Source organism: Microcebus murinus, chromosome 1, assembly GCF_040939455.1.
Source record: "Microcebus murinus isolate Inina chromosome 1, M.murinus_Inina_mat1.0, whole genome shotgun sequence".
NCBI lineage: Eukaryota > Metazoa > Chordata > Mammalia > Primates > Cheirogaleidae > Microcebus > Microcebus murinus.
This window is the reverse complement of record NC_134104.1, coordinates 120,166,321-120,187,524: the sequence shown is the minus strand read 5'-3', so window position 1 is coordinate 120,187,524 and position 21,204 is coordinate 120,166,321. Positions and strand designations below refer to the sequence as shown.

Below are 21,204 nucleotides of genomic sequence, written 5' to 3'. Positions count from 1 at the left end.
ACCTTGTTTGGATCCTGACTTGAAGAAATAAACTACATTAATCATATATGAGAAAATCAGGAAAATTTAAACAGTCTAGATGTTAAGAAATTATTAATTTAAACAATTTTAATGATTTTGTGGTTGTTTTTTAAAATAGACTTTATCATTTAGAGATGCATAGTTAAATATTTATGAGTGAAATAATATCTGCATGTGATTTGCTCCAAAATAATCCAGGGAGGGAAAGAGAAGGTGAAGGTACAGCTAGAACATATTGATCATGAGGTGATAATTGTTGAAGCTGAGTAATGGGCGCATAGTAGCTCAGTATGTTATGCTTTTTATGTTTGCAATGTTTGACTTTTTATAATGAAAAATACACAGATGTTCTCTGACAAGACTTACCCCACTCTCTCCTTAGCCGTAGTGGAATTAATTGTTCTTATGACTGTTCCCCTACCATCATAATAAACCCTCATTTACTTCCAAACCTTTCCCCTTTACTTGACCATAAGCCCCTTAAGAGCAAAGATAGTATCTTATTTATTTTATATGCTTTGTATTCCTACTACCTACTGCAGAGCCTGGGTGTTCTATAAATTGTGGTGAATTAGCAACTCTTGAGCCCCAATCCCCCAAGGTGCTCATGATGGAGAGGCTAACTTCATTGTATTGAATCAAATTTCCAGTCAAGTGTTGTGTCTTTTATACATTCAAGTTATAATGTGTATAAATGTATGGCAAAAGAGCCAAAGGAGTCATAATGTAAAAACTCAGGTGATAAAACTCTTAAGACAAACCAGGAATCCTGGTTGGCAGGGTCAGCAGTATTGAAATCATTTTATGGTTCACTGTGTACTTCAGTGTGCATTGCACTGTGACCTTTGCAAAGTCCTGTCCTGCCCCACCTTTTTCACAGGATTGCTCTGTCTTGAATAAAATGTCATATGCCTGTGAAAGGGCTTTTAAAATGGAAAAGCAGTATAAAGTTGAAAGTATAATGGTCTCTTTCTTGCCAAGGCATCAAGGGTTCTCACTGAGCATATCATTTTAGCTATCAGAAAGATTGACCTTGAGTGAAATTCTTCAGTAGGTAAAGCCTGTTTGGGGTTATTTTACATATTTTTTCTCTCCTTGTGCCGTGCGTGTGTATATATATATATATATATATATACATATATGCCATATATATATATGCCATATATATCTGTGCATTAATGTATGCACATACACACATATATACATATGTTCATACACACACATATGGCACCTAGTATGTGCCTGGTGCTGTGATAGGTGCTAATGACACAGTAAGGATAGTCCAGGTGCCCAGGACACAGCCTCAAGTCCTAATCCTTGCCTATTTTTAAGTCTTTATATACCTCCCAATGCCCATCCCTAGATGCTTCTTCCTCATGCTATTCAATCTTCCAATTGATTGACTTATTTATTGTTATTTATATGCTTATATATTTATTGATTTATCTTTTTGATTAAGAATTTTACAAATAACTCTTAATTGGGGGTTCCTAATTCTGGGAAAACTTCCATTTTACAAATGTATTTTTGGAGAGGGCATGTTTATGGGCCAGCGGCCTTTAAGTTCTTGTGGCAGTTGAAAGTAGGACAATTTGGGGGGGCCCTCCCAGCTTGTGCCTCACAGCTATTAATGAGGTTTTGTTTTAAGACAGACCATTTTACATGATGCTAAATTGGGGGAGTGGTTATAAGGGTGCGTCTCAGAATAAACCATTAAACTCTGCATTAGTTTTGTATGCCTTTCTGTATTTGTATTATATTTTTTTACAGCTAAAAGTAAATTTTTGTTCTTTTCAAAATTCACACAACTTTTTGGACTCAGCGAAATGCGACACTGGTGCCGGCCGCTGGGAGCATCGAGTGCCCTGAGAGTGTCAGTGGCGAGAAGGGCAAAATAACTAATGACGATAACAATAAACAACAAAGATAACAATGATGATGACAGTAACTAATAAATCCGAGAAAGAGACTCGCATCCGTCAAATAGCAGTAACCACTAGGAATCGCGTCCCCGCGGGGCCGCCTCCAGGGCACTGCACCAGCCGCAGCTGCAGCGGCTATCGCGGCGCCCCTGGCGGCCCCCTTCCTGCATTGGCCTGCGGGGCGGGGCGGAGCCTGGAGGGCGGGGCCGGGCCGGCCGGGGCGGGGCGTCGAGCCCGCCGCGGAGGGTGGGGAGAGGAGGAGGAGGAGGGGGCCGCGGGCGGCTGGGCGGGGCGCGCTCAGGCCTCCGCTCCTCACCAGCCGCATTCGTAGCCTCAGAGCCCGCGCCGCGGGAAGCCCTGGAGGCGAGTGCGGTGCGCGAGCCGAGGCAGCAGCCGGAGGAGGAGCCGCGGGCGCCGAGGTAGGCGCGGGGACACCCGCCGCGAGGCCCGGAGCCCTGTGCTCCCTCGGCCCGGCCTGAGAGGGTGGCGAGGCCGGGGGGCGGCGCGCGGAGGCCGGGGCGGGCGGGGCCGCGGCCTGGGGGCGGGGACCGGCCTGGCCGGAGGGGCCGCGCGGAGCGGACAGGGCTGTGGAAGTCGGGATTCGAGGCGCTGCGGCCGCCTCTGCACGCCCAGCTCGGTCCCGGGGCGCGGTGGCCCGGGAGGTGTGGAAAACGCCTGCCCTGAGGCGCCCGCGGAGGAGGCAAGGCGGGGGGCGGCCTGGGCCCTCCCACTTTTCGGGGCTCCTAGGCCAGTTCGCCAGCACAGTCCTCGGGAACTTGTTAACGCGAAAGCTTGGCAGAGAAACAAATGCCAACGTTTTGGAAGAACTGAGAGTCACGTCGTTAGGCGCTGAGGCTTCATTTTCCTTCCCCGCCCCCTGCCCAGCCTCGGCCCGACTTGGCCAAAGAAGGATGTGTCACCACCAGCTCTGGGCTGCGGGCGGGATCCCCGGCCCAACTGGGAGCAGGGGTACCTGAAACAAAGGTGAACGGAGGCCGGGCGACCCCGGCCCTGCTCCGCGGCCGCGCTCGAAGTGCCTTGCAGGGTCTCTCTCCCGCGCCGAGCCGGCCGCCGCCTCGGAGGGGCGTTCTCCTGGGGGACCTCTCGATGGAAACCAGCTGGCTGAGCTTGGAGTTAATGTTGCATCCGAACTGTGTTGTGCTCACATTATTCCCAGTCATCCCATTCTGGTAAAGCTTAAGGAAATTTTATCCAGTCTTAGTGGTCAGCAAATGTAGGGGAAGACAGATTGCTGTTTGTAAATTAGTAGGTATTTTCTTATTAGGAAATGGTCTGAGAACACAAAATAAATTCTTAACACGTAAGCAAAAAAGAGTGATTTGTGATGCCTTCCAAAATCTGAGGAAGTGCTCCTCCTCAAATCTTCGTTTGTGTACAAAACATCCCCACACCTTTGGTGCCAGGCATTTTTCTTTGTTCTTTAGTCTCAGGCCTCAGTTTCTTGTAAACAGAGCACCCAGCGCTGAGACCCTAAGGATTGCCATACTAGGTCAGAAGATGGACATCCAGTTCAGTAAGCTCAGACTTGTGTTGTAGTAAAACAGATTTTTTTCCCTGGGTGATACTGTTAAAAATGTTTCCTTTAATAGTATCCACGACTTTTTCTGAAAGCCTTTTAAAAAAATCTATAAACCACTCCTAATTTACACACTCAGTTTATTCACATTTATTGCATCCAAATGGCTCTTCTGTCATCTCTGGCACAAGAACTTATAGCATGAGATACTTGTGGAAAAAACTTGGATTTTTTCTACAGTCTAGGAGCCTAGAAATAGAGCAAGGAAATAGGTAAAAAGGTTTTAAAAAATAGAAAGCTCTGGAGAAGGCTTACCAGGGCCAACCTGGCTGTTGAGTTAAAAAATAGCTTTATCCACTAACAACTTGAACATTAAGCAGTGAAAGATTTATTTGTACTCATAAGTATTTGCATATTTTAAAATGCAGCTTAACATTCTGGAGATTGAAGGGGCTGAATTAGTCTGGACTTAATAAGTAAGGCCTTTATTTAAAGGATTTGTTCTGTAAAATTTGGATTCAGTCAAAAAGCCACACTTGAGGATCTAGAAGGCCACATGTGGCCCCAAGGCCACAGATTACCAACCCCTACTTGAGCTACTCTGAGAGAATGGAAGTTTTGTTTCAGCAAGAATGGAATAAAGGAGATGAGTAATTTTGGAGTATGAGGTACTTGAGAGGAGACACCTGTTCAAACCATAACTTTGCTTTTAAACTCTTCAGAGACTCCTCATACCTCTGACAAACATAGTCCTCACTGATCTGGCTTCTGTCTCTTTCAACACAACATGGAGCTGAAGCTTTACTTCCTCTCTGAAGCTTCTCTTCACATCCCCCCTGTCTGCCAAAAAGAAAACATTTTTTAAAAATCACCAGCCCTGGGAATATAATTGACTACCTTCTGAGTATTACCATCCTCTAAATCAGGGTTTCTCATCTATGGTACTATTGACATTTTAGATCAGGTAATTCTTTGTTATAGGGTGCTATCCTGTACAGTATAGGATGTTCAGCTGTATTCCTGACCCTGCTTACTAGATACCAGTAGCATGCCACACACGGTTGTGAAAATCAAAAATGCTTTCAGACATTGCCAGATGTCCCCTAGGAGAGCCAAAATTACCCCCAGTTGAGAACCACTGTTGTAAACAGACTGCTTCCTTAACACAAATGATACAGCATTGTCCTCATTTGCTTATACATTTATTATACTAAGCTTGAGGGCAGGAGCAGTCATTTATTTAACAAATATATGAAGCCCTACTTTGCCAGCTGGATGTTAGGTTAGGTCTGGAATATACAACTAAAAGCAAATCTGCACACTTGGACTTTAAAGAGGGTAACAGATGTATACAGGTATAATCATACAATCACCTCATTACAAATGCATTACATTCTGGGAGGAGAAGTGCAGGCTGCTCTGAGTACGTGAAACAAGTTCTCACTTAAGTTTGGAAACTGGGGAAAATTTCCTTGGGGAAGTGACCTTTGAGGTAGATTCAGAAGGATAAGCAGGAGTTACTAGGTGAATCTTAGGGGGTTAATATTCCATGAAGAAGGAGCAGGTTCGTGAAGGCCCTGAGGCAGAAAGGAACAGGACCATTTCTGGGAATCCAGAAATCAGGGTGACAGAAGCAGGGAATATGATGATACAAAATTAAGCTGGAAAAGTAGGCAGAGGCTGTCCACTAACAGTGGTTCTCAATCCAGCCTGCTCACCAAAAATCACTGGAGGAACTTAGAACAACACTGGTGCCTCGGCCTCCAGACCCATTAAATCAGAATATCTTTCATGGATTCCACTCCCTCCCCCAGACACCATTTAATCTATGCCTTCCAAAAGGATAACCACGGATAGGAGTTTTGTATATCGTTGTAGATTTTTTGAGCGTATTCAAGTAAATGCATGTTCTTTCCTCCTGTTACACAAATGGTAGTATTCTCTATACTCTATTCTCTTAACAATGTCTAGGGGGATCTTTCCATTTCAATAAATAGGTTCCTTATTCTTTTGAATGACTGTATAATGTTTCACTGTATGGATTTACCATAGATTGTTTAACCACTCTCCTACTGATGGACATTTAGATTGTTTCCAATAATTTATCATTAACAGTACTATGAATATGCCAGTCCACATGTGTTTGAATATATTTGTAGGATATATTCCTAGAAGTGAAATTGTTTGGTCAAATACACACACACACGTATATTTATGTAGTGTGTATATTTATATATTTGTAAATATTTGTGATGCTAAAAAATCATTCTGGTCATATTGGAAAGAATGGTTTGGAAGGAAACGAGTGAATGTGGGAGGCAACGGACACTAACTAAGGTTACTGTGGATAACTAGGAGAGAAAAGATGGTAGCTGGGACCAACACGGTAGCAGTGGACATGAAGAGATGTATACATGAGATAATATTTAGGAGGCATAATTTATAGGATTTGGTGGTTAATATGGTACGAGAGTTGAGAGGGAGAAGTAAGTTCCAGGATGACTCCCAGGCTTCTAGCTTGCCCAACCAGGTGAATGGTGGAGTTGTTACCTGAATTAGAGAACACTCTTAAGTATAGTTTTGAGGTGAGTTTAAACCAGAGTTTACATTGGGACTGCTGAGGCTTTCAAGTGGAGATGTCACATAAGCATTTGACAGTTCAAATCCAGAGCCCAGAGGAAAGAGCTGAACTGAAGGCACAAATTTTTAAGTGTAAATTGAAGGGTGTGGATGAAATTATCTAGCCCAGAGGTTGCAAACCAGTAGCCCTCAGCTGAATCTGGCCCACAGATGTGTTTTGTTTTGTCCATACAGTGGTTTTATTGTTATTTAATTTTGAATTAGTTGCTAATATTTTAAAATCTAAAGATTTCCCATGAAAATCCATATTTGGAGCTTCTCTTACAAAATGAAAAGATGTAGCACTACTGAGTTGGCTTTCCCATGTGGCAGCAATAATTAAAGCTAAGTCAAAGCTGATCCCAGCTGCTTTCTAGTTCACTACAGAGCCCACCACTCCCTAAACTTAGGCCTGGCCCACTTTGCTCATTTACTTCTCTGACTCTGTAGGCTTTTGAATGTGTGACCCTTGGTCTAGGAAGAGAGTATAGAATGAATTCTCATCATGGTTGCACATCAGAATCACTGAATGATTAAAAAAAATACTAAGGCTGGGGTCTAAAGATTAAGAAAAGAGGACTCAGGTCCAGCATTTCAAAGTTTGGTGGAGGAAGGTAGCCCAGGAAGAGGATAAGAAGTAGCCAGAGAGGTACAGTGGAATGGCACCTTGCGTGAAGTTAAAATATGTAGAATTAACCAAAGTCACCCTACCGTGTTTTTAATTAGATGAGAGCTCTGGTTCGAGTTGGTGAAAAGTAAAAAAAAAAACTAAAAAAAATAAATAAAATCAATTAGATGAGAGAGAGCCAGGTTTTATTTTGCATGTGTACAGGTATGCTGTACTTAATGGGCCATTTAAAGGATCTTCAAGAGTAATTTAAGCTATACTTGATTTTTGCCTTAGATGCTTGCTTTAGAATCTAATTCAAGTTTAAGATGTGTCATAAAAGGCAAAGGAAGAGTGTTTGAAAAAGGAGTTATTGAGTAAAAATGTGAACTGAAAATGATCATTGAATGTGGCAAGATGGATTATTTAACTTCAGAAGAACCATTTTAGATTGGAAGAGGCAGAAACCAGAATGAAGTAGGTAGGAAGAAAATAGAAAGGGTGAATATTGGCAAAATCTTTTGAGAACTTGCCCACAAAAGGGAGTGGTAAAGGAGGAACAGGTGTCTTACATGAATACATGATAGGTGCTCAGTCCGTTGGTTACTGAAACACTTCTGACTTTTCAGGAAGGTAGATCAATGGTACCTGATTACCTCTCTCTCCCATCTTATAGGAGTCTCCCTTGTATTTGTTTTGGAGACTTTGTACATCTTACTGAGATATTTTTGCCAGGACTCCTGAGACTTCTGATGTGGCTGACTCAGATGTTGGTGATTAGGCCCTAAATCTCTTATCTGCAAAGCCATAGAGTTCCTAAAGGCCAGCAGTGATCTGGGCTCCAGTGACCCTGACATCATCCTTTCATTAAACTGATGAACAAAGGCTATATTGTTGGTATGTTGAAAATGGAATACTTGGCTATGTTAGGGAATGTGTATCTAACTATCAGATTCCCAGGAGTAGTTTTTGCAACTGTTTTTTCCAATTAACTTGATTTTGTAGATTGGTTTTCCAGTTGCATGCATGTAAAATTTCTCATACTTTGAAATTTTTATCATTGATGGTGACTAAGGGTATGGATATAAATTGGAAATGTAGGCCCTTATTGAACTCTAAGAGAATTAAGCACTAAGCCAACTTTGGTTTCCAATGGTTATGTGAAGGCCTTGAAGACCTATAGTCAGAGTGACTGTCTAGGATGGGTTGTCATACAAATGTCCACAACCAGTCTGTGTTTTATATGTTTCTACCTCATTGGCAACCTTAACCTGGCAAAGGAGGTTTTAAAGGTCAGTTTTGTGCTTTATGTCTCTAAGAGTTGTGGTCTACCAGCAGAACAGAAAATATAGGGGGTGGAAAATGCCAAGGATTATTAGTGAAGAATGGTATTTATTAGTTGAAGACATAACCACATTGCCATAATCTTTTGCAAACAGGAGTATCATCTTATGAGGGACTAGCCTTCATAGCTGTCATTGGTTTATTAGTTAGGTAGATGATGGTTAACTTCTGTGTAAAGGATGACATTGTTCTCACTGCGTGATCTAAAAGACAAAAGAAGAAGATTTAAAAAAAAAAAAAGGATGGCTTTCTGACATCAATAGATCAATAGCACACCTTGGTCTAAGATGGTTTGTACTGGGAGCCCATTATGAGAAAATATTTTGTTTAGAAACTTGTATGTGTTTGAGCAGCTGTGGGACTTGACTATCACAAATATGGTTAGGTACTATACCTGGATAGCAGTAGATTGAGAGAAAAGCCCATTGCCAAGGTAGTCCAGAGCTCCTTTGGTCTATGAAGCAGATAGGATGGCTGAGTGGGCTGAGAAATTGGAATCAGTTCTTGGGCACAAGGCCTGGATTTGTCAAGTGTGAGCTTTGTGGTATTTTTTTAAACTGAGGTAAAATTAACCATTTTGAAGTGTACAATTCAGTAACTTTCAATATGTATGTTCACAGTGTTGTGCAACCATCAACACTACCTAATGCTAGAACATTTTCGTCACCCCAGAAGGAAACCCTGTACCCATTAAGCAGTCACTCCCCATACCCTCTATCCCTGGCAACACCAGTTTCCTTTCTGTCTTTATGGATTTGCCTATTCTGAACATTTCATATAAATGAAATCATATAATATATGACTTTTTGTGTCTAGCTTCTTTCATGCATAATTTTTACAGGGTTCACTCAGGTTGTTGGCATGTATCAGTACTTCATTCTTTTCTTTGGCTGAGTAATATTTCATTGTATGGATATATCAGATTTTGCTTATTCATTCATCCATTAATGGACATTTGGATTGTTTAAGCATTTTGGCTCTTATAAATAGTGCTGCTAAGAGCATTTGTTTACAAGTTTTTGCTTAAACACCTGTTTTTAATTCTTTTGAGTATATACCTAAGAGTGGAATTGCTGGATCATATGATAATTCTATGTATAAGATTTTGAGGAACTTCCAGACTGTTTTCCACAGAAGCTGTACACTATTTTACATTTCTACTGGCAATATTTCATAATTCCAGTTTTTCCACATCCTTGCCAACACTTGCCATTTTCTGATTTTTTTGGTTATAGCCATCCTAGTGGGTGTGAAGTAGTATTTTATTGTGGTTTTGATTTGCACTTCCCTAATGACTGATGATGTTGAGTGTCTTTGCATATGTATTTTGGCTATTTGTGTATCTTCTTTAGAGAAATGTCTATTCAAGTCCTTTGCCCATTTTTTAATTTGGTTGTTTGTCTTTTGTTGAGTTATAAGAGTTTTTTTATATATTCTGGATACTAGACAGTGATCAAATATATGATTTGCAATTATTTTCTCCCTTATTGTGGGCTGTCTTTTCACTTTCTTGATAATGTTCTTTGCACAAAAGTTTTTAATCTGGGTGAAGTCTAGTTTATTTTTTTTTTCTTTTGATGCTTATGCTTTTCACATCATATCTAAGAATCCATTACCAAATCCAAGATCACGTCAGTTTACCCCTACATTTTATTCTAAGAGTTTATAGTTTTAGTGCTTACGTTTAGGTCTTTGATCCATTTTGAGTTAATTTTTGTATGTGAGGTAAAGTCCAACTTCATTCTTTTGCATGGGAATATCCAGTTATCCCAGCACCATTTGTTGAAAGAGCTATGTGAATTTATGCAAGTCTCAGACCCTGAGTTTTCTCATTTGTGAAATGAAAATGATAAAAATACTTGCCTCACAAGTATTTGTGCCAGGCACTGTTGGAGATACTGAATATACAATGCCTTGTGATATAAGACCAAGCTCTTTCTTGACCTTGCATTCCCCTGCAAATTGCCAGTTTTCTGAATCACCGACTCGATTCCTTTTCCGTCAGTCTGTCTTGAGAGCACACTCACCAGGCCTCTTCCCCCACTGAAGCACTCTTGCCAGGCTTACTGACCTTTGCATTGCAAACTCCAGTGAATCAGTTCTCAGTGTTCCTCTTTCTTGACCTTTTAGCAGCATTTTACACAGTTGATTATTTCTCTTTCTTTGAGATACTTCCTTCACTTAGCTTCACTACATTCTCTGGATTTCTTCTCACCTTACTGGAGGTTCTTTCTCAGTCTTTTTGCTAGTTTCTCATCATCTTCCTGACCACTAAAGGTGGGAGGATTGCTTAAGGCCAGGAGTTCAAGACCAGCCTGGGCAACATGGCAGGACCCCATCTCTACAGAAAAATAAGAAAAACTAGTGGTCACTGTGGCCTGTGCATGTAATGCTAGCTACTCAGGAGGCTGAGGTGGGAGGATCTCTTGAGTCCATGAGTTCTAGGTTGCAGTGAACCATGATCCTGCCACTGCACTCTAGCCTGGGCAACAGAGCAAGATCCTATCTCTAAAAGAAAAAAAAAAAAGAGTAATAGTTTTTGTGCCAGTAAAATAATTATTTAAATGTTTTTTTCCATTTAAAGGCAACAGCTTGAGTGATATGATGCAAATGTAGAATTGTTAGAAGATGGTTGAATGCGGTCATGACCTCCAGCCAATTTTTTACTATCTGTTTTGGTGGTTTTTAACCATCACACTGTTTTTAATTCTTAGTTCTAAGTATGATTTAATTTGTACTCATATAATGGACTGTTGGTTAAAGATAGAATGTGTATGTAGCACATGTCAAAATATTATAAATTAATGAAGAGCATAAAAAACAATTTTGCTCAATTATTTCAAGATGTTATTTATGGAATACATAACTTTCATTCGCCTGATCAGAATTCTTATAAAACATCTAGATATCTCTAATATTTAAAAAAACTATATGATTAAAGAAAACTAGGGGTCATGTATCTCTATCTTATCTTTGCAACTTTTCTGGAAACCTAAAATTATTTCAAAATAAGTGTTTTTTAATCATTATAAAGATATAATCAGCCAGGCATGCCTTATGTTTAAAGTTACATATGCATGTAATTGGCATTTTCTGTTTCCTATTCTTAAGCCTGCTCTAGAAAAAATAATTTCAAATTCATTCACTGAATACAAATAGCAAGGTAAAGATATCCTACTGAATTTCATGAAAGATAGCAGAGGACTAATCAAATTAAGATGCTTTCATTTCTAGAATAGATTATCAATTGAAAGACCCCATGTGGTATTAAATAATTAGGAAGTGGTTTTCTCTAAAAAGAATTCATTTCAACTTACTATATGAGTGGTGTTGTAGATGGCTAGATGTTGATTATAATTGATTATACTCTGTTTAGGTACTTAAAATTCTAAAAAGGAATGATTTACACATTTGAAAGTGACAAAAAGAAAAATATAGGGTGATTCTATCCAATTTGGCTTTTCATTTATTGGTAATAAAGATCTACAGTGTATTACAAAGAAATTCTCTCAAAAGAACAGCATGTAGCCATTTCTACTACCTTGACATTTAAAAACTAAGCCCCCAAATTACCAAAATAAGCAGCTTTATAAGCTCAAAATGGAAGAATTCCAAGTATCAAGTTATAAAAGCAGTTTGTTTATTTTGGATGGGCTATAATACAAATTAAGTTTCAATCTACATTTCAGCATACATCTGGTGCCAAGTCTATCTTCTCATTTAATACATTTGAAAGTAAATCCATTTTTGGACAATTTTATTTGACAACTTATGATTTTCTTTACATTATAAAACAATTCGTCTACTGTGAGTAGAAGACAAAATTTGTCCTTATATATGATCAATATTATTAAAGATTGTATCACACAAACTTTATAATGTAATCCTTTTGTTGTTGTTGTTTTTGTTTTTATAGAGACTGGGTTTTGCCCCTTCACCCAGGCTGGAGTAGAGTGGTACAATCCTAACTCACTATAGCATTCCTGATGCCTCAGCCTCCTAAGTAGCTGGGACTACAGGCAGTGCCACTGCATGCACGGCTATTTTTTCTTTCTCATCTTTTTTTATTTTAGAGATGGGGATCTTGCTATGTAGCTACATTGCCCAGGCTGGTCTCAAACTCCTGGGCTCAAGTGATCCTCCCACCTTGGCCTCCCCAACCATTGGGATTACAGGCATAAGTCACTGCAGCCAGACACGATCTTTACTAATATGCTAATCTAAGATAAAATATTTTTACCTAAAATTGTTTAATCATATGTCATACAAAAAAATTTTAAATGATTTTTTAAATTCCTGAAGAAGTTTGCAATATTACTTTTTAAAAGATTTATTAGTCAAAAAAGGTTGGGAAACATTGATCTGCATTATAGACACCTATTGACTGAAATGTTACTGATTGATGTCAGATTGGACCTGGATCCAGAATGGTCAGCCTGGAAAAGACATACACCATTGTTAAAGTGTGAGAGCAGAATGTGTCATATGATGGGTACCTTTAACTAAAGAGTGTAGCATTGCTACTCCTTTTTAGAAGGGTAATACGTTCCCCTTTCCAATCCTGTTGTTGCTTTGATCTTAAAGACGGGCACATGTATTGCTCATGCTGCCATCATTACAATCAAAGATTAGAAAGACCAAAAGATTATGGAGAGCAGGGGAAAAAACAAAAGACCAGACACCATGGCTCACACCTGTAATCCTAGCACTTTGGAAAGCTGAGACAGGAAGATCGCTTGAAGCCAGGAGTTTGAGACCAGCCTGAGCAACATAGTGAGACCTCATCTCTACAAAAAATAGAAAAATTATCCAGGCATGGTGGCACATACCTGTAGTCCCAGCTACTCGGGAGGCTTAGGAAGGAGGATCACTCGAGCCCAGGAGTTTGAGGTTGCAGTGAGCTGTGGTGACACCACTGTACTCTAGCCCAGGCAACAAAGTGAGACCCTGTCTCAAAACAAAACAAAAGAAAACATGGTAATTACCCATTACATATGATGAGGGTTTCTTGGCTACAGATGAAATGAAGAGAGACACCAAAAAAGGTCTTTGGAGGAAAGGAAAATGGAGAGACAATATCAATGAAGATTTATATTTGCCTGTCATTGAAATTGATTTTAAGGAATAAAAAGCCATTTAAAGACAAGTGAACAGCAAGGGTATTTCAGCTTGGATTTAGGATTCACAACAAAAGCAAAAAGTCTAAATAAAATTTTTACAATGAGAAAAAATTAAAAACAAGTGAAGTTAGTTTATAGTAAAAATACACAGGGAGCACATCAGTTCATTCCAGTTTTATTAAGTACAACCAGCCATCTTAGCAAATGAACATGCTTCTGTCTGTCTCTTTCTCCCTCTCCATCTCTCTCCCTCTTCTGCATCCCCTCTCTCTTTCTCTCTGTATTATGTCTGCTCTGTTTTCTTAACACCAGCTTCTCCTGCCATTTAGCTCATCATGGATGCCCCCAAACAAAGGCCTCCACCATCAAATTGCTAGGAACTTTAAGACTCAAAGCACTCAGCTCATTGACAGTGTTTCAGTACTTCAATTCCAAGTCCCTAAGAGAGAAAATATGATTGTCCTACCTTGAGTTAGTGTCCCAACCAGTTTACCCAGGGACTGGATGTCTAGCCTATGGACAAGGAAGGTCTCTAAGAAGAGGGTGTGAGGAGGGAGTAAATGGATGAAATCTCTTGTTCAGTACATAAGAGTGAAGACTTATTTGAAAAGGAGTTAATTACTGTCCCAAGGTTTGGAAAAAAGGGGAGGGAGCATAAAATACACACACACACACACACACACACACACCTCAAAAGATGGTAAGGATATAATAGAAAAAGAAGATTGGTTCAGTTTACATCATGAACAACAGTCCATTCTGTAGCCCTGGGCAGCTTTATTGCCCCAATAACCTTATAGATGATTCTCATCCAATAGGAATGAGGGCTCTAGGAGGTGAAATGAATGGATGACTGGAACTTTAGGTATGTAACTAAAAATTTCCATGAAATCTCTACTACAATGTCTGTCAAGGTATAGACACCTTGGCCAAAGTCTGTTCCCCTTAATAGCCAGCCACCATCATGATAAAAGTCTGTTTAGGTAGATGATGAACCAGACTAGTGATTTCTGTTCAGCTCAGCCAGCTTGGTAACCACTGATGTTCAAATGTCTAGTTCTCCCACTCCCATGTAGTAGGCTTTGGTTTGTTTTGAGCCCTTCATGCATTGCACAGATGAGTGGGAGTAGTGGGCATTCATAAGGAGGGAGGAGTACTGCCAGGTATAGGTGTACTGTATAACAGTGCTAACAGCAGAAGCTCTTAATGGTATCTAGTCATCAGTATGGATATGTCACTTTTCTTAACCAGACCAAGGTCTGGTTAACTGTACTTTGCCTCTCAGTACTAGGGCATTTGGGATGGGAGCCAGGAAGTTCAAAGCATATGCTAAACCTTTGCATCAGATAAAATGCCGAATGAAAAATTGAGCAGTCTCGGAAATGGCCAAGAGGGCCACTGTATCCTAGATGGAGTCAGTTAGCCCTTCCTTAAACTAGTTACAAAAAGTGACTTTTTTCTTAGTCTAGGTTTTGGCCAACAGAAATGGTGGCTTATTAGCAAATTGCCTCCCTCCTTTCTCTCCTCCCTTCCTTCATTGAGTGCTTAACATATGCCAGGCACTGTTCTGGAGTTGGGATACAGTGGTGAACAAGGCAAACAAGATTCTTGCCTTTGTGGAGTGTACGCATTATTGCAGGGATAAAGACAGTAAATGTGTAAACAATAAATAAAGCAAATTCAGGGACTGGCACATCAAAACACGGTAAACTAGATAATGAGGAGAAAATAACGAGATGGGGATTGTGGTCAAGCAGAAGGAGAGGCCATTTCAAGAACTGGAAAAAGACCAGAGAAGAACAGTACAAGATGAGGTCAGTGGGGTGGTAGCAGACTAGAGCTATTATAGGGCATGGTGGAGGAGTTCAGAATGTTCAAAATGCAGTGGCTAACCACTTTAAACAGGTGAGTAATTCACTGTATATTATTGTGATTGTGCTGTTTGGACGATAATTGAAGTATGAAGAGGCGAGAGTGAAGACAGCTAGACAGGAATCTGTGACAGTTTTGCAGGTGAGAGAGGTTGATGGTTTGGATCATGATTCTAGCAGTGGAGGTGATGAGAAGTGGTCAGAATTGAGAGAGATTTTGGAGATAGGGTTTATAGGCCTTATATCCTGGGTATGGCCTGCAAATATGGCAGGTGGCTATTCTACTTTTATGGATTTGCAAACACCTAACAAGACACCTGTGAAAAGTTTTATTACCCAGTAAGGTACCTGGTTGTGCATGTACTGGGCTTGTCTGTCTATATAATAGGTAATTAATAACAAACGCTTTTTGGGCCTCATTTGTAGAATACAGGGATTCCTCAGTCCCAAATGTAGAATATCAGCTGAATGAAGAACTTTGGGAGTGTCTCAGGGTTCTCATTATACCCTTCAGGGTAATAAAGACTGAATGACAGTCAAAGGTTGGTGAGGCAGGCTGGATGGCTGTCTTTACCCTAAACTTGGACCTTTCAGCTCACCCCGATGTACTACATATATGACCAGGATAAAAAGCAAGTCATTAACCTTGCTGACTCTGTTATAGCGATGACTCTCTGTTTATTCTTAACCCTCCTGCTCTCAAATTCCCTCCTGCTCTCAAAGGGTATGGTCAACCTCCATACCCTTTCTGGCCTTTTGGTTTAGACTCACATCATTTCCCTCTTTTGAATTAAACTTGAACCTTGTTCTCAGCTCTGCTTTCCCATGCTATCTCGGTATCATCTTCCCCAATTTCATCCCACCCATGCATACACTCACCCCTATCATGATATTGAATGAAAAATTACCTGCTGAAATTGTGGCCACAGAACCCCATTAAAGGAGTATCACTAGTGGTAATTGAGACTTGTGTCCTGTGGGTGGTTATATTTAGTTAGGTACTACTCAGGATCACAACTTTTTGTGTGAAATTGTCTTGTAGACAGATGAGTGCTTCATGTACTCTTCCAGTGAGCAAGCTCAGGCAAAAATGAACTAATAATCTTATCTTTGATAAGACCTCACTAGAAATATGGTCAGGGTTGGTTAAATAGAGGGCATCAGTAGAGCCAAGAAATAAGGTACCTAAACCTTATCTGGGGCAGGAGCTAAGCAATGAGTTCTGTCGAGGGACACCTGTGAGAACCGCGAAGGGTCAGCTCAAAGTAATCTCTATTTCCTGCATACCTAGAAATATTTCCGTTGGACTTTTGCCACCTTCCCCTACCCCAGTTGAATTCTGGGGTGTTTCACAGCATTTGACAGTTCATACATTAAGAAAATTTTTTGAATTTCTGTTTTATGCTCTGTACTGGCTACGTGTTGGGGGATATGAGGAAGAGCAAATTATAGTGGCAGTCTGGCTCATCTGCTTCTGCTTCCCTGATCCATCACACTGCCACCTGAATCCCATCATCCCCCTTCCTGAGAAACTATAGCAGTGTTATAAATGCTTAATACTAAAAATACTTTGTGAATAAATGGAAATTATTTCTAAGTTTTTTCTGTTCAGAGAATCTTTGTTTTGGTATCTGTATGTGTTTTTTCTAAATCACATCCCATGTTTCACTCTTCTGTTGTTTCTTTAAATTGTTTTTTCTTGCCATGATATTTGTATTCTTTCACATTTAGAGCCTTCTGTATTTTCTGTTTCCTTCCTGTTGATTTAATCTCACAGGTCACTTTTTTTTTAATTAAGGTTTATGCTTGGCTTTATGGCATGTTTTATATGTAATTCTCTTTCTGGATGTGATGCCATATGCAAATATGCTTTTAATTATGTCCCAGTCAGTTTTAGTGTTGAACAAGCTTATTGTCTAAATTATACTTACAACATTTGATAATATACCGTGTTTCCCCGAAAATAAGACAGGGCCTTATATTTATTTTTCCTCAAGAAGACACCCTAGGCCTTATTTTCAGGGGATGTGTAATTTTTTTTAAGTATGGTACAACAATCTACATTTATTCAAATATAATTAAGTCTTCTTCTTCTGGAACATCATCATAACTCTCCAAACCCTGAATTCCATCCTGAATTTCTTGCGACTCTATTTCCTTTAGAACCATTGGCCCCAATCTCTCATGTTGAGCAGTAGAGCTCTCATGGGGCAGATGAGAAGGGCTGCTCGTCTTCTGTACTGCTCTGCGATGAAATGCATGGGTTGTACAGATACGCTGAGTCTTATTTTCAGGGTAGGGCTTATATTGTACAAATGCTTAGAAATCCTGCTAGGGCTTATTTTATGGGTAGGTCTTATTTTCGGGGAAACACGGTACTTATAGTCTAAAGTTCAGATAGGTGGCATTTAACATTATTCATTAGTTTTATTAGTATAACTGATAACTCCCTTAACAGTATCTGATTTTCCTTTTTATAGCTATTTTATGTGTCACAATTTCATCATTTGCTAATAAATTTGTTACATGTTTAAGCTTTCTTTCTAAAAACAAAATTGGGGTTTAAAAAACACCATTTTGTTCATTCTCTCCAGGTTATTGTAACAACTTCAGTGTTCTATAGATTTTTCCCTCCCTTCCTCTTTTTCTCCTTCCTTTCCTTCTTCCTACTTAGATTTGGGACAGTTGTTCCTTCCCTAGAAGTTGAGAAATCTGGGATTATGGGAGGGACTCAGGAACTGACTACCTCTGCTCCTTTAGCCTTAATATGGACATATATAGGTAGGACAAAAGGATTTTGATGTTAGGGAAACCTGGGCTCAAATCACAGTTCTACTTTTGGAGTACATAATATGAGCAAGTTCTGTAGCTTCTCTTAGCTGCAGTTTCCTCATGTGTGAAATGCAAATAACATTTACTTCAATGTTGTCATAAGAATTAAATTAGATGATGCATTTAAATGCTCAGGACAATCCTAGCATATACAAGTACTTTTTAAATGATAATGTAATACTATTAAATTGTCTTCCCTTTGAGAGCCCAGTACAAGAAGGATCAACATAGCAGCATGCCTCTGCCTCTACTCCAGCCCTTAGCATACACACACACCGTCCTCCCCACCTGAAGAATATAAGCCCAAGATAAGAGGTGGCAAATAGAAAGCATGACTAATTCTCTTTTTCTTGCTGTTATCTGTTGATGATGGTAGCAAGAATTCCTACAGAGGGGTCTTATATCTGATGTATGACCATTCTTTTAGGAAGCCCACAAGGGATTATCTTACTACGAACTCATCAGTAAACTTTTTTTGGTAAGTGATGCTCCTCCACATATGTCATTATTAACACATGTTCTAAAGGCTTAGGGTGTGACCAGGGGAGAAAGAAGCTGAGATAGAGTAGAGAATAAGATCAACATTATTGTTGTTGTGAAGAAAAGATCAAGAAACTAAGAAGACAGGATATCAGATAGATTATTTATTTGAAAATAGTGTTGGAGTGATAGCCAGAAGCTAAAATCATCAAGAAGTGAAAGGGAATGACCTTGGGGAGCCATAAATGACTACAATAAGGAAGGGTAGTAGGTCTTAGAGTCTAGTGGTGTATGACTCAGAAAAGAGAATTTTTGGATAGAGCAAAGGGAGAATGGTCTGGAAGTAGCAATGAAGAATAAGAAGGCTTTGTGTTTAAGGAGTGTGGAAGAGAAAAAGCCTTAAAGGTTAGAGTGAAAGCAGCATCCTCAAAGGAGAGCCCCCAGGTTCAGTTTTAAGTAAGAAGGTAAAGGAAGTCGAAGAAAGCTTCAGAGATGAAGGATATGGGGGTTTTGCCAGTAACTACCTATGAGTCCTACAGGACTTAGTGGAAAGGTTTAAGGTTTCAGCAGATAGGAGGGGTAGAGGCTTATATTCCATCATCATTACCACCTCTCCCTGCAAATATCCTCAATTTCTTTGCCTCTTCTCACTTCAGCAACTTTGCCTGGCTAACCCATAGCACCAGTTAAATCCAATTCTTTGCCTATTTCATGCCTGTTAAAACCATGCTGTGGAACTTTCATTAAATTAGTGCTCATAACTTCAAGTGGACCCTTAAAATTGCCTGGCTATCATACTATATTTCCCCATTTTGTCTCAGTTTCCTTTCCTAGATGGCTATTTCTTGTCTTCAGTCTCCTTACATGTTGAATATCTCCTTCTTTTCACTTTCAGCTGTTGGCCTTGCTTCCTGTTTCACTGAGAAAACTAAGAAAAGAGCTTTAATATCACAGCTCCCCACTACCTGCAATAGTATCCATATACACTGCTTTCTTTCCTATTATTGTGAAAGAACTAGCCTAAGTCCTTTGTAATTCTTTCTAAGTTTCTCTCTCTCCTGAATTATTCTCTTGTGTATGACAATATAATTTTATTTTTCTCATCTTAAAAATAATTCTTAACTCCACCTTCCCCTCTATTGCCTTATTTCACATAAATGTCACAGCGAAACTTTTTGAAAGAATTATCTGTATTCTGTTGCTAATTTTTTCCTTTTTCTTTTTTGAACTCAAGTCAGTCAGATTTCTGCCCTCCAATTCCATCAAAACCACTCGTATCAATTATCAGTGATGTCCATATCTGCCATTGCTCATTGCTTATCTGACTTAACATTCAGAAACAGAGTTGATTACTTTCTCCTCCCTGCAATACCCTCTTCACTTGGTTTCTAAGATACTTGTCAAGAACTATGGAAGATCTAAGATTTTACCCTATTTGTAAGCTAATGAGTTAACCTGCCACAATTTCATGAATAATGGTAGAAGACAAAAGACTTCTGGATCATAGATAGAAGGCAGTTCATTTCTTTCAGCAGTAGCAGTAACTAGAACATCAGTATTTTTGTACTGGTTCCCTGATCCCCAGTTCCCCCAGGGCAACGTGAAGAGGCCGGATGATACCTGTACATGCACAATGGGTTGTTTTATCAGAAAGGAAACCTCATCTTATGGAACCCAAATCTTTTATAATGGGCAATGAGCATACTTGCTCTTTGTTCCAAAGGGAAACATTATTATACTGGATAATAACCCTTTGCTGTGGAGGGAGACAATGCTGAGTGTTCTAAGGCTAATCACTATAAAAACATTCTTAAAAAGATAGTCCAGAACTATCATAGTCAGTGCCTTGCTTGAAATATGTGCAGAAACATGAAAGACTCATTAAGAATTGTCCCACAATAATTCCTCTCTAACCATTTCTTTTCAGTCTCCTCTGATGATTCTTCTTCACTTCCCCAAACTCTAGATCTTTACTGTCCAATGCTACAGCCACTAGCTACATGTAGCTCTATCAATTAAAATTTCAATTATTCAGTTACATTAGCCATATTTCAAGTTCTCAGTAACCATATGTGGGTAGTGGCTACAGTTGAATGGCGCAGATATAAAAATATTTCATCATCACAGAAAGTTCCATTGGACAGTGCCAGTCTGCATGTTTGCAATGGCCCAGGGCTTAGCCTTTGGATGTCTCCTCTTTACTTTCTGTATCCCTTCCTTTGATGTTCTTATCTAGTTTCATGGCTTTAAATATGACCCCAAATTTATATCATCCCAGATCTCTCCCCTAAACTCCAGGCTTAGTTCTCCAACAGCCTCTGGACACCTTTATGTGAATGTCTAATGGGCATCTGAAAACTAACCTGTCTGAAACTGAACTAGTGATTTTCCTTGCCAGCACCATTTCTTTTCCCACCAACTAATCTGTTTTTTCTATGGTCTCCCCAGTCTCAATTAATGTCAGTTCTCTTACTTCCAGTTGTTCAAGCAAAATCACAAAACACAACAACAAAAAAAAAACAATTTTTTAAAACTCTTAGATGCATTCTTGACCTCCATCTTTTCTACAGAACCCACACATCTGTCCCACTGGCTGTACTTTCAAAATATATCCAGAACCTGACAACTTCTCATCCTTACCTTGTCTAAGCCAGCATCACCTTTTGCCTGGATTATAGTAATAGCCCTCTTTCTGGTCTCCCTCTTCTACTCTTGTCCCCTTGTAGAATAATCTTGTTAAAAAGTAAGACAGGTCATGTCATTTCTCTGCTCAAAAGTCCTAAATAGCTTCCCATCTCACTCAAGTAAGAGCCAAAGCCTAGTCACTCTGGCATTCTCACTCTTACTAAAA

The 21,204-nt window shown here is 39.6% G+C and overlaps 1 protein-coding gene across 2 annotated transcripts in view; it reads left to right on the top strand.

The window, feature by feature from the left end:
* Positions 1-2,213: 2,213 nt before the first annotated feature.
* PPP2R3A (protein phosphatase 2 regulatory subunit B''alpha) overlaps positions 2,214-21,204 on the top strand; it is a 148,141-nt gene continuing 129,150 nt past the window's right edge. For both annotated transcript variants that reach the window (XM_012787771.2, XM_012787769.3), the window contains exon 1: positions 2,214-2,362. The gene's annotated coding sequence lies outside the window, so the exon portion shown is untranslated. The remainder of the gene's footprint in view (positions 2,363-21,204) is intronic.